The 9,842-nt window shown below is 34.7% G+C and overlaps 1 long non-coding RNA gene across 4 annotated transcripts in view; it reads right to left on the bottom strand.

Annotated features, from left to right (window-relative positions):
* The window catches only part of LOC123385173, a 227,087-nt gene that overhangs the window by 198,909 nt on the left and 18,336 nt on the right, over window positions 1–9,842 (bottom strand). For all 4 annotated transcript variants that reach the window (XR_006597334.1, XR_006597336.1, XR_006597335.1 and 1 more), the window contains exon 2: window positions 4,092–4,144. This is a non-coding gene — a long non-coding RNA (uncharacterized LOC123385173). The remainder of the gene's footprint in view (window positions 1–4,091; window positions 4,145–9,842) is intronic.

Here is a 9,842-nt window from a genome sequence, read left to right as displayed (position 1 = left end):
TGATAGATCTTACTTTTATGTAAATAAAGCAATTCTAATGACAACATGTGACATACCAAATAGCTAAAAGCCATAAGTGGAAAATGAAAAAAGTGAAAATCACTTTTAGGCAGATTTTCAATTAGAAAATTAGACCCTAGACATATTGCAAAATTCTTCTTGCTTTTTAATTCTTAAATGTGGTCTTCTTTTGCATAGAAATGTGATCATCTTTCTTTTTTTTCACTCCTGACATTGAAATTTTTTCATTGTACCAGAATCATCCTCATTCAAAATAAATCACTGATATTTTATTCTACTTGTTTAACACATGGCTCCATGTTACTACCTCAGTGAACACCCAGTATCAAGCCTTGACTGACAAGTCTGGTGAGTACTGCTTTCTGCTTCCCTACACTCAAAGAATTAAGTGTATTTGCATACTTGTATTTAAAGGAAGTTCTAAGATGACTAATTTCTAAACCAGGTGTTAGGTACACATTAATTACAATCAAAGAAGTTTAAAACTTAGAACAAAAAAGAGACATGTGCATGTAATCCAAGGGGTAGAATATGGGGGCGGGAAAGTGGACAAGGGTTTATAATATGTAGAATGTGTATAGAAGTAGCCAACCTAAAAATTCCATACTGGAAAATTGGTGCTTTGATATGATGATGACATCATCACGTTTTTATTTTTCTTTGGTGTTCTTATTTGAGAAGTTTGCTAAATAAGATTAAAGAGCCCTGAAACTGACTAGAAGCAAGGGTAGACTCTATCTCTGCAACTAGGTGGTGAAGACCTATAAACACTAGTACCTTAATTTGTTCTTCTTATGATGATAGTACATTTATATTTTGCCTCTTATCTTTACAATAAATTCTGGCATTAAGCCACAGGAAATATAGTGATTTGTTTCTTCAAACTGCTCAGATCTGGGGGCGCCTGGGGGGCACAGTCGGTTAAGCTTCCGACTTCAGCCAGGTCACGATCTCGCGGTCTGGGAGTTCGAGCCCCGCGTCGGGCTCTGGGCTGATGGCTCGGAGCCTGGAGCCTGTTTCCGATTCTGTGTCTCCCTCTCTCTCTGCCCCTCCCCCGTTCATGCTCTGTCTCTCTCTGTCCCAAAAATAAATAAACGTTGAAAAAAAAAATTAAAAAAAAATAAACTGCTCAGATCTGGTAAATAATTTTGAGTGCTGATAAATGTTATAATTATTCTAAACAGTTTCACATAGTATAGTAGTTTGGAACGCTTATTCTTTAACATGTAGGAAATCCATACAATAAGAAAGCTCTGTAAAATACTGGCTACTTTGTCTACCAACATTCCACTTGTCTCCCAAATGGCACCACCATTTTGAGTACAATATGCCAGGCATTTATATAGATATGTACACGTTTTCACCAAATAACTGAAAAGGGCAATGAAAGAATTGGTTAAGAATAAAGTAACCCTTATCACGGACTTTTACAACAATATATAATTTACCTTAAAAGTGGCTCAAGAATGATTATATAAAACTATAATATGGAAAAATTATTTTTAAGAACAGTTCTGCTTGAAACACTTGTGGACTGGAGGAATAAAGTCTCTGAAAATTTGCTCCTGTATAAAAGTACTAAGAAAACTTGCAGCGGTGCCTGGGTGGCTCAGGAGGTTAAACGTCCGACTTGGGCTCAGGTCATGATCTCATGGTTTGTGGGTTTGAGCCCCGTGTGGTGGGTACTCTGTGCTGACAGCTCAGAGCCTGGAGGCTGCTTTAGATTCTGTGTTTCCTTCTCTCTCTCTGCCCCTCCCCTGGTCCCACTGTGTCTCTATCTCTCAAGAATATATAAATGTTAAAAAAGAAAAAAATTCAAAAAGAACACTTGCAAAAATTGTGAAAATCAACTCTTTAAAATGTTTACTTATTTGAGAGAGAAACAGAGAAAGGGAGCACGAGTGGGGGAGGGGCAGAGAGAGGGGGAGAGAGAGAGAATCCCAAGCAGGTCTGGGCTGTCAGCACAGAGCCTGTGAAAAGCAACCTTTTAAGAACTATGGAAATTAACCAGAAGTTTGCAACAATTCAAGGACAATTTATTCAAGAAAAAACAGGTGAATCTCCCTAAGAACACAGCATTTTGACCTGACCCATTCCCATTCTCCTCTCCCCAGCTCTGCCTCAGCCTTGGAAAGTAACAGTCTTGTAACCATGGCAGCTGGGAAAATTAGCAGCCTAGCAGTCACTGGGTGCAATAGAATAGGTTTGGAGACTTCCAACAAGTCATATCCACAAATTTGTTACATTTTTCCTGTTTGACAGCTCTTTGGAAAAGCTCAAATTCTATTTGACCTAACTCAGAACTCACTCTGTGAGAACAATCTTAGAGCATTTGTTGAAAAATATCAGTGGCACTTGTTTATTATCACAGGGGCCCAAGACCATAGTATCAGTTGAGATTAGCAAAAGATTGACCAAAAAAATTAAAAACTGGGGAATGAAGTGTCTATAGGAGGCTTTGCAAAGTTTCAACATGTTCCTGGAACTACTGAAAGTCACACACATATGGAAAGCTATGTACATGCCCAGGAAAGACCTCATAAGGAATTAAATTTTGAACTTTTGTTGACTATGGGGCTCTGCATAGGCAGAAAGTGAAGGCTAAAACAGAGTTGTGAACTGTCTGCAGGAGCATTGAAGACATGCCCCAATGTGCATGTGCACACACACACACACACGGGCACACAGAGCCCCTTGGCAAAGCCTGGAGACTTATTGCTTCAAAGCATTTAATTAAATCTTTGCTAACCACTAACCTAACTGAGCACAGACTGCAAGGGCTGTATATGACAAGGACTGAAGCTTTTACAGAAATAATCCAGGAAATAAGCAGCATTACCAACAACAAAACCTGGTGGAGAAGGGGCTTCCAGAGTTTTCCAAAGTTTATTATATTATTTTAAATATCTAGTTCTCAACAAAAAAATTCTTAGGCACACACAGAAGCCAGGGGGGAAAAAGCAGCCAATAGAAACTGTCCTTCAGCAATCATTTACTAGATGAAAACTTTAAATCAGCATAAATAAGTTCAAAGAACTAAACTAAGCCATGTCTGAAGACTTAAATAAATATGACAATGATATCTCACCAAGGACAGAGTATTAATAAGGAGATGGAAATTATAAAAAACAAGTAGAAATTCCAGAAGTGAAAGTGCAATAATGAAATGAAAAAAAAATCATTAGAAGGTCTTTTATGGGTTAAATTGTATCCCCCTCTCCCATTTATGTTGTTGTCCCAAAGTCCATACTTTAGAATGAGACCTTATTTAAAGATAAGGCCTATACAGAGGTAATCAAGTTAAAATAAGAGGGTTAGGATGGACCTTAATTTAAAAGAATAGATTTCCTCATATAAAAAGGGCATTTGGAGACAAAGAGACACACATATAGAACCCATGTTAACATCAAAACAGAGATAGGGGTGCTGTGTCCACAAGCCCAAGAATATCAAAGATTGCTGGCAGACAGCCAAATAAGAGATACATGCAACAAATTCTTCCCAACGACCCTCAGAAGTAACCAACCCTGCAAATGTCTTAATCTCAGACTTCTAGCCTTCAGAATTGTGATACAATACATTTCTCTTGTTTTAAGTCATTCAGGTTATGGTACTTTGTAATGGCAGCCCTAACAAACTAATATAGAATGCAACAGAATATTTGAGCAGCCTGAACAAAGAATCCTAAAACTTGAACTTCAAGCAATTGAGATGATCTAGTGTGAGAAATAGAAAGAAAAAAGAATAAAAGAACATAACCAGAACCTGTGAGAACTGTGGGCCATCATCAGTCATACCAACACATGCATAATGGAATCCAGGAAAGAGATAATTTTAAAAAGGGGGGCAGAAAGAACATTTAGAGAAATAATGACTAAAACCTCCTCATATTTGATGAAAAACTCCAATTCATACATCCAAGACCTCTGACTTTCTAAGCAGGATTAACTTAAAGATATCCACAGCTAGGCATATAGTGGAATTGTCAAAAGACAGAGACAATCATAAAATTGGGTAGAACAAAAGGACTCATGACGCAAAAGCGATTCTTCATAAGACGAATAACTTACCTCCCATCAGAAGCAGTGGATCCAGAAGGCAGTGGGATGATATGCTCATGGAGCTGAAAGAAAAAGAGGTCAACTGAAAATTTGATACACAGCAAAACTATCTTTCAAACATGAAAGAGAAAGTAAGATTCCCAGACAAACACAGAGAATTTGTCACCCATAGGACTTCTCCACAAGAAAAATAAAGGGAGTTCTTAAGGGTAAAATGAAAGGCTATTAGATAGTAGCTCAACTCCACACAAAGAAGTAAAGAGCATAGGCAAAGAGGATTATGTAGGTAAGTATCAAAGTCAATAAAACTATTTGTTTTTAATTATTTTTTCTCCTACCCCTTTAGGAGATTCATAATTTATGTAATAATTCTGGTTCATGTAGTAATAGGCTACACCATGTATCAGGAATTATAAAAAGTATTGATGGGCTTATAATGTATGAAAATATAATTTATATAACAATAATAACATGCAGGGGAGGGAATGGGGAGGGAAGGGACATAGGCCCAGGGGCAAACTTTTCATAGGCTATTGAAATTAAATTGTAATCTGAACTAGATTGTCTAAAAATAATGTTAATTGTAATTTCCAGGGCAATGACTAAGAAAGTAACTCAAAACCTATAGTAAGAGAAATGAGAGAATCAAAATGGTACACCAAAAATATTTATTTTAATACAAACAGGCAGTAGATAAGGAATAGAGGAACAGAAAAGACATGAGATATAGAAAATAAAACAAAATGTAGCAGTTGGAAATCCTACCTTATTTATAACTAATTGTTTTAAGTATCAATGGACTAAACATTCTAATCAAAAAGCAGAGATTGGCACAATTAATAAAAAAATCATGATATGCTGTCTACAAGAGATACACTTTAGATTCCAGCACACAAATAGGTTGAAGGATGCAGACAGTAACCAAAAGAGAACTGAAGGGGCTATATTGATTTTTAGGTAAAATTTGTTTTTAGAGACCAAAAAAAGGGCATAATGATAAAAGTGTTAATCAGAAAGACACAAAAATGATAAACATGTATTCCCCTGATAATACAACCTGACAACACATGAAACAAAACTCACATCATTGAAGAGTTAAATAGACAATTAAAAAAAATAATAGTTGGTGACTTTAATACCCCACTTTCAATAATAGAACAACTAGGCAGAAATAGCCAGTAAAATAGAGGCTTTCACCAATGCTATAAACCAAACATACCCAACTATAAAATACTTTACCCAACAACAACAAAATACATAGTTTTTGTTTGTTTGTTTTGTTTTCGTTTTGTCTGATTATGTGGAACATTTTTCAGGACAGAATGTTAGGTCATAAAACAAGTATCATTGAATTTAAAATGACTGAAATCATACAAAGTGTGCTCATGGAACACAATGAATTAAATTAGAAATTAGTAACATAAGAAAAATTGAGAAATTTATGAATATTTGGAAATTAAACAAATGCAATCCTAAATTACCAATGAAACAAAGATTATATAACAAGATAAATTTAGAAAAATCTCTTGAGAAAAAAATACAAACAAAATATACTGAAACTTACAGGATACAGTAAAAGCAGTGTTTAATGGAAAATTTATAGAAATGGCTGCCTATATTAAAAAATAAAAGAGCTCTCATCAGTTACCTAATCTTTCCCCTTAGGAAGCCACAAAAAGCAAACTAGACCTAGGCAAAAAGAAAGCAAAAATATTAATAATTAGAGGAAAAAAAACTATAAAGACAATCAACAAAATAAAAGTTGGTTCTTTGAAAAGATTTCCCAAGTTGACAAAACTTCAGCTGGACTAAGAAGAAAAAGACTCAACTGTTAAAATCAGTAAAGAGGGGACATTACTGACTTTATGGGAATAAAAAGAATTATTACTACACTGTTAACAACTGTACTTCAAAAACTAGGTAACCTGTATGAAATGGATAAATTGCTAGAAAGACTCAAACTACTAAAACTGACTTCAGAAGGAATACCTAGACATAAAACAAATACAGAAAGTGAAGTAGTAATAAAACAAACAACCCTCCTCCAGAGAAAAGCCAAGACCCAAATGGTTTCAGTGGAGAATTTTACTAAAAGCTTTAGTAAGTATTAACATCAATATTTCACAAGCTCTTCCAAAAAATAGATGATGAGGAAGAAACACTTTCTCACTTGTTCCATGAGGCGACTATTTCCTTAATACCGAATACAGGCAATGAAATCATAAAAAAACAAAACTACAGACCAATGCATTTCATGAATACAGAGGCAAAATCCTCAATGAAATATTAGCAAACAAATTCAGTAACCTATAAAAAGGATTATACTCAATGGCTAAGTGGGATTCATCCCAAGACTGCAAGATTAATTTTACATATACAAATCAACCACTGTAAAATACCTCATTAATATAAAATAGGAAAAACACCTCATAATCAATTCAATAGACAGAAAAAATCGTTTGATAAAAATTTATGACAAAAACACAACAAAGTAGGAATAGAAAGGCAGTATCTATTTATTTTTATTTATTTATTTATTTATTTATTTTTCACATATGATCACACACACACTTTATTTTTTAAATTTTCTTTAAAGTTAACATACAGTACAATATTGGTTTCAGGAGTAGAATTCAGAGATTCAAAACTTACAAACAATACCCAGTGCTCATCCCAAGTGCCCTCCTTAATACCCATTACCCATCTAACCCATCTCCCACCCACCTCCCTCCATCAACCCTCAGTTTGTTCTCTACCATTAAGAGTCTCTTGTGGTTTGTTTCCCTCTCTTCTCTACCCCCTTCCCTTATGTTCATCTGTTTTGTTTCTTAAATTCCACATATGAGTGAAATCATATGGTATCTATCTTTATTTGATTGACTTGTTTCCTTTGCACAATACATTCTAACTCCACCCACGTCACTGCAAAAGGCAAGATTTCATTCTTTTTGAAGACTAAGTGATATTCCATTGTGTGTGTGTGTGTGTGTGTGTGTGTGTGCGCGCGTGTGTGTATACACCACTTCTTCTTTATCCATTCAATAGTCGATGGATATTTGGGCTCTCCATAGTCTGACTACTTTTGATAATGCTGCTATAAACATTGGGCTGAATGTACCCCTTTGAATCTATTTTTGTATCCTTTGGGTAAATACCTAATAGCTTGATTGCTGGGTCATAGGATAGTTCCATTTTTAGTTTTTTAAGGAACCTCCATACTGTTCTCCAACGCGACTATGGCAGTTTACATTCCCACCAACAGTGTAAGAGAGTTCAGAAGGAAAAATTTTAATCTCACATAAACATCTATAAAAAACTCATAGCTAATGTCATACTGAATAGTCAAAGAATTAATGCTTTCCCCTTAAGTTTGGGAGTAAGAAAAGAATGTTCTCTCCTACCACTTATATTCAACATTGTAGTGAGGGCTCTAGGCAGGGAAATTGGGCAAGAAAAATAAATTGAAGTTACTGTGACTAGAATGGAAGAAGTAAAATTATTTCTATTCCCAAATGGCATGATCTTGTAAGGAGAAATCTTAAGTAAATGGGAAAAATATCAATTGTAATTCTGCACACATGCAATGAACACTATGAAAACAAAACTAAGGAAACAGTTTCCTATACAATATCATCCCAAAAAGAAACTGTGAAGAATATGTTAATAAAGGGAGTTCAAAACTTTTTTATTAAAACCGCAAAACATCAACGAAAGAAAGAAGATCTGAAAAAATGGAAGACATTTCATATACATAGTTTAGAAGACTTAATATTTTAAAAGGCAGTATTTTCTAAATTGATCTGCAGATTTAAAGCAATCTTTTTCAAAATGCAAGTTGATTTTTCTGCAGGGATTGACAAGCTGATCCCAAAATTTATATGGAATTTCAAGGAGCCCAGAACAGCAAACAATCTTTAAAAAGAACAAAACAGGTGGGCCCACACATCACAATTTCCAAACTTTATATAAAACCACTATATTCAGGGGCACCTGGGTGGCTCAGTCAGTTAAGCGTCCGACTTCAGCTCAGGTCATGATCTCACGCTCCATAGTTTGAGCCCCGCGTCAGGCTCTGTGCTAACAGCTCAGAGCCTGGAGCCTGCTTCAGATTCTGTGACTCCCTCTCTCTCTGCACCTCCCTTGCTCATTCTCTGCCTCTCTCTCTCTCTCAAAAATAAAAAAAAATAATAAAAAACATTAAAAAAATAAAACCACTATATTCAGCAGTGTGGTACTCACATCAGTGGAATACAATCAAGAGTTCAGATATTGAGAATTACATTCAGAGTTGGTTGTTTTTTCAACAAGAGTGCCAACAATTAATGGGAAGAGAATGGTATTTCAACAAACAGTTGTGGGACAACAAAGTATCCACACGCCAGAAATTGAAGCTGGACTTCTACTCATCTGTGTACAAAAATTAACTCAGATTGATCACAGAACTATATGGAAGGGCTTGAAATAAAAAATTCTTTGAAGAAAGATAAGGAGTAAATCTCTGTGACCTTGGAATAGGCATTTTTTATATGATGCCAAAGGCACAAGTTACAAGAGAAAATAAAGATAAATGAATATCATCCAAAAGACTTTTTTTTAAAGTCGTGCTTCAGTGAAAATTATCAAATAAGTGAAAGAATAACTCAGGAAATGGGAGAAGAGAACTGCGAATCATGTATCTGACAAAGGTTTTGCAGCCAGAATAAATAAAGATCTTACAGCTCACCAATAAAAGCACAAATGATTCGATTTCAAAACAGGCAAAGGAATGACATCAAAAACATAAAATGTGTATGTGGGGGTGGGAAAAAAGTGCTTTTGGAATCTGTTTTCACTTAAGCAGCCACCAACTTAAAATAGATTACTATATACATAGCCTGTGTTACATATGAACCTCATGGTAACAACAAACTAAAAACCTATAATAAATACACAAAAAATAAAGAGGAATCCAAACATAATTCTAAAGAAAATCATCAAATTACAGGGGGAGGGAAGTAAGAGAAGAAGAAATCAACAGAGAACTACAAAAACATCCAGAAAACAGTTAACAAAATGGCAACAAGTAGATACCTATCAATAATTACTTTAAAAATAAATTAACTAAATGCTTCAATCAAAAGATATATAGTAAATAAATGGGTAAAAAGGGCAAGACTCATCCAGATGCTACCTACAAGAGACTTTGCTTCAGACCTAATGACACAAACAGACAGCAAGTGAAGGCATGGGAAAAAATATTCCATGCTAATGAAAATGAAGAAAAAGTTGAAGTAGCAATACTTACATCAGACAAATTAGACTTTAAAACAAAAATAGTAGGAAGAGACAAAGAAAGGCAATACATAGGGATAACAAGAAGATATAATATAAATATACATACACCCACATAGAAGCACCTAAATACATAAAACAAGTATTAACAGACATAAGGGAACTTTAATATCTAACTTCTATCATCCAAATGTAAGATTATCCAGACAGAAAATCATCAAGAAAACAGAAGCTTTAAACAACATATTAGACCAGATGGACTAAATACATGAGTACAGAAAATTCAGTCTAAAAACTGCAGAATACACATTCTTTTGATGTATATATGGAATATTCTCCAGGCTACATCACATGAAGGGCCACAAAACAAGCCTGAATAAATTTAAGAAGACTGAAATCATATCAAGCATCTTTTCTGACCAGGAAGGTATGAAACTAGAAATCAATTACAAGAAAAATGGAAAAACATAAATACATGTAGATTAAACA

This window comes from Felis catus, chromosome B1 (assembly GCF_018350175.1).
Source record: "Felis catus isolate Fca126 chromosome B1, F.catus_Fca126_mat1.0, whole genome shotgun sequence".
Taxonomy (NCBI): Eukaryota; Metazoa; Chordata; class Mammalia; order Carnivora; family Felidae; genus Felis; species Felis catus.
Note: the sequence above shows the minus strand (reverse complement) of the source record. Positions and strands in the feature narration are given on the sequence as shown.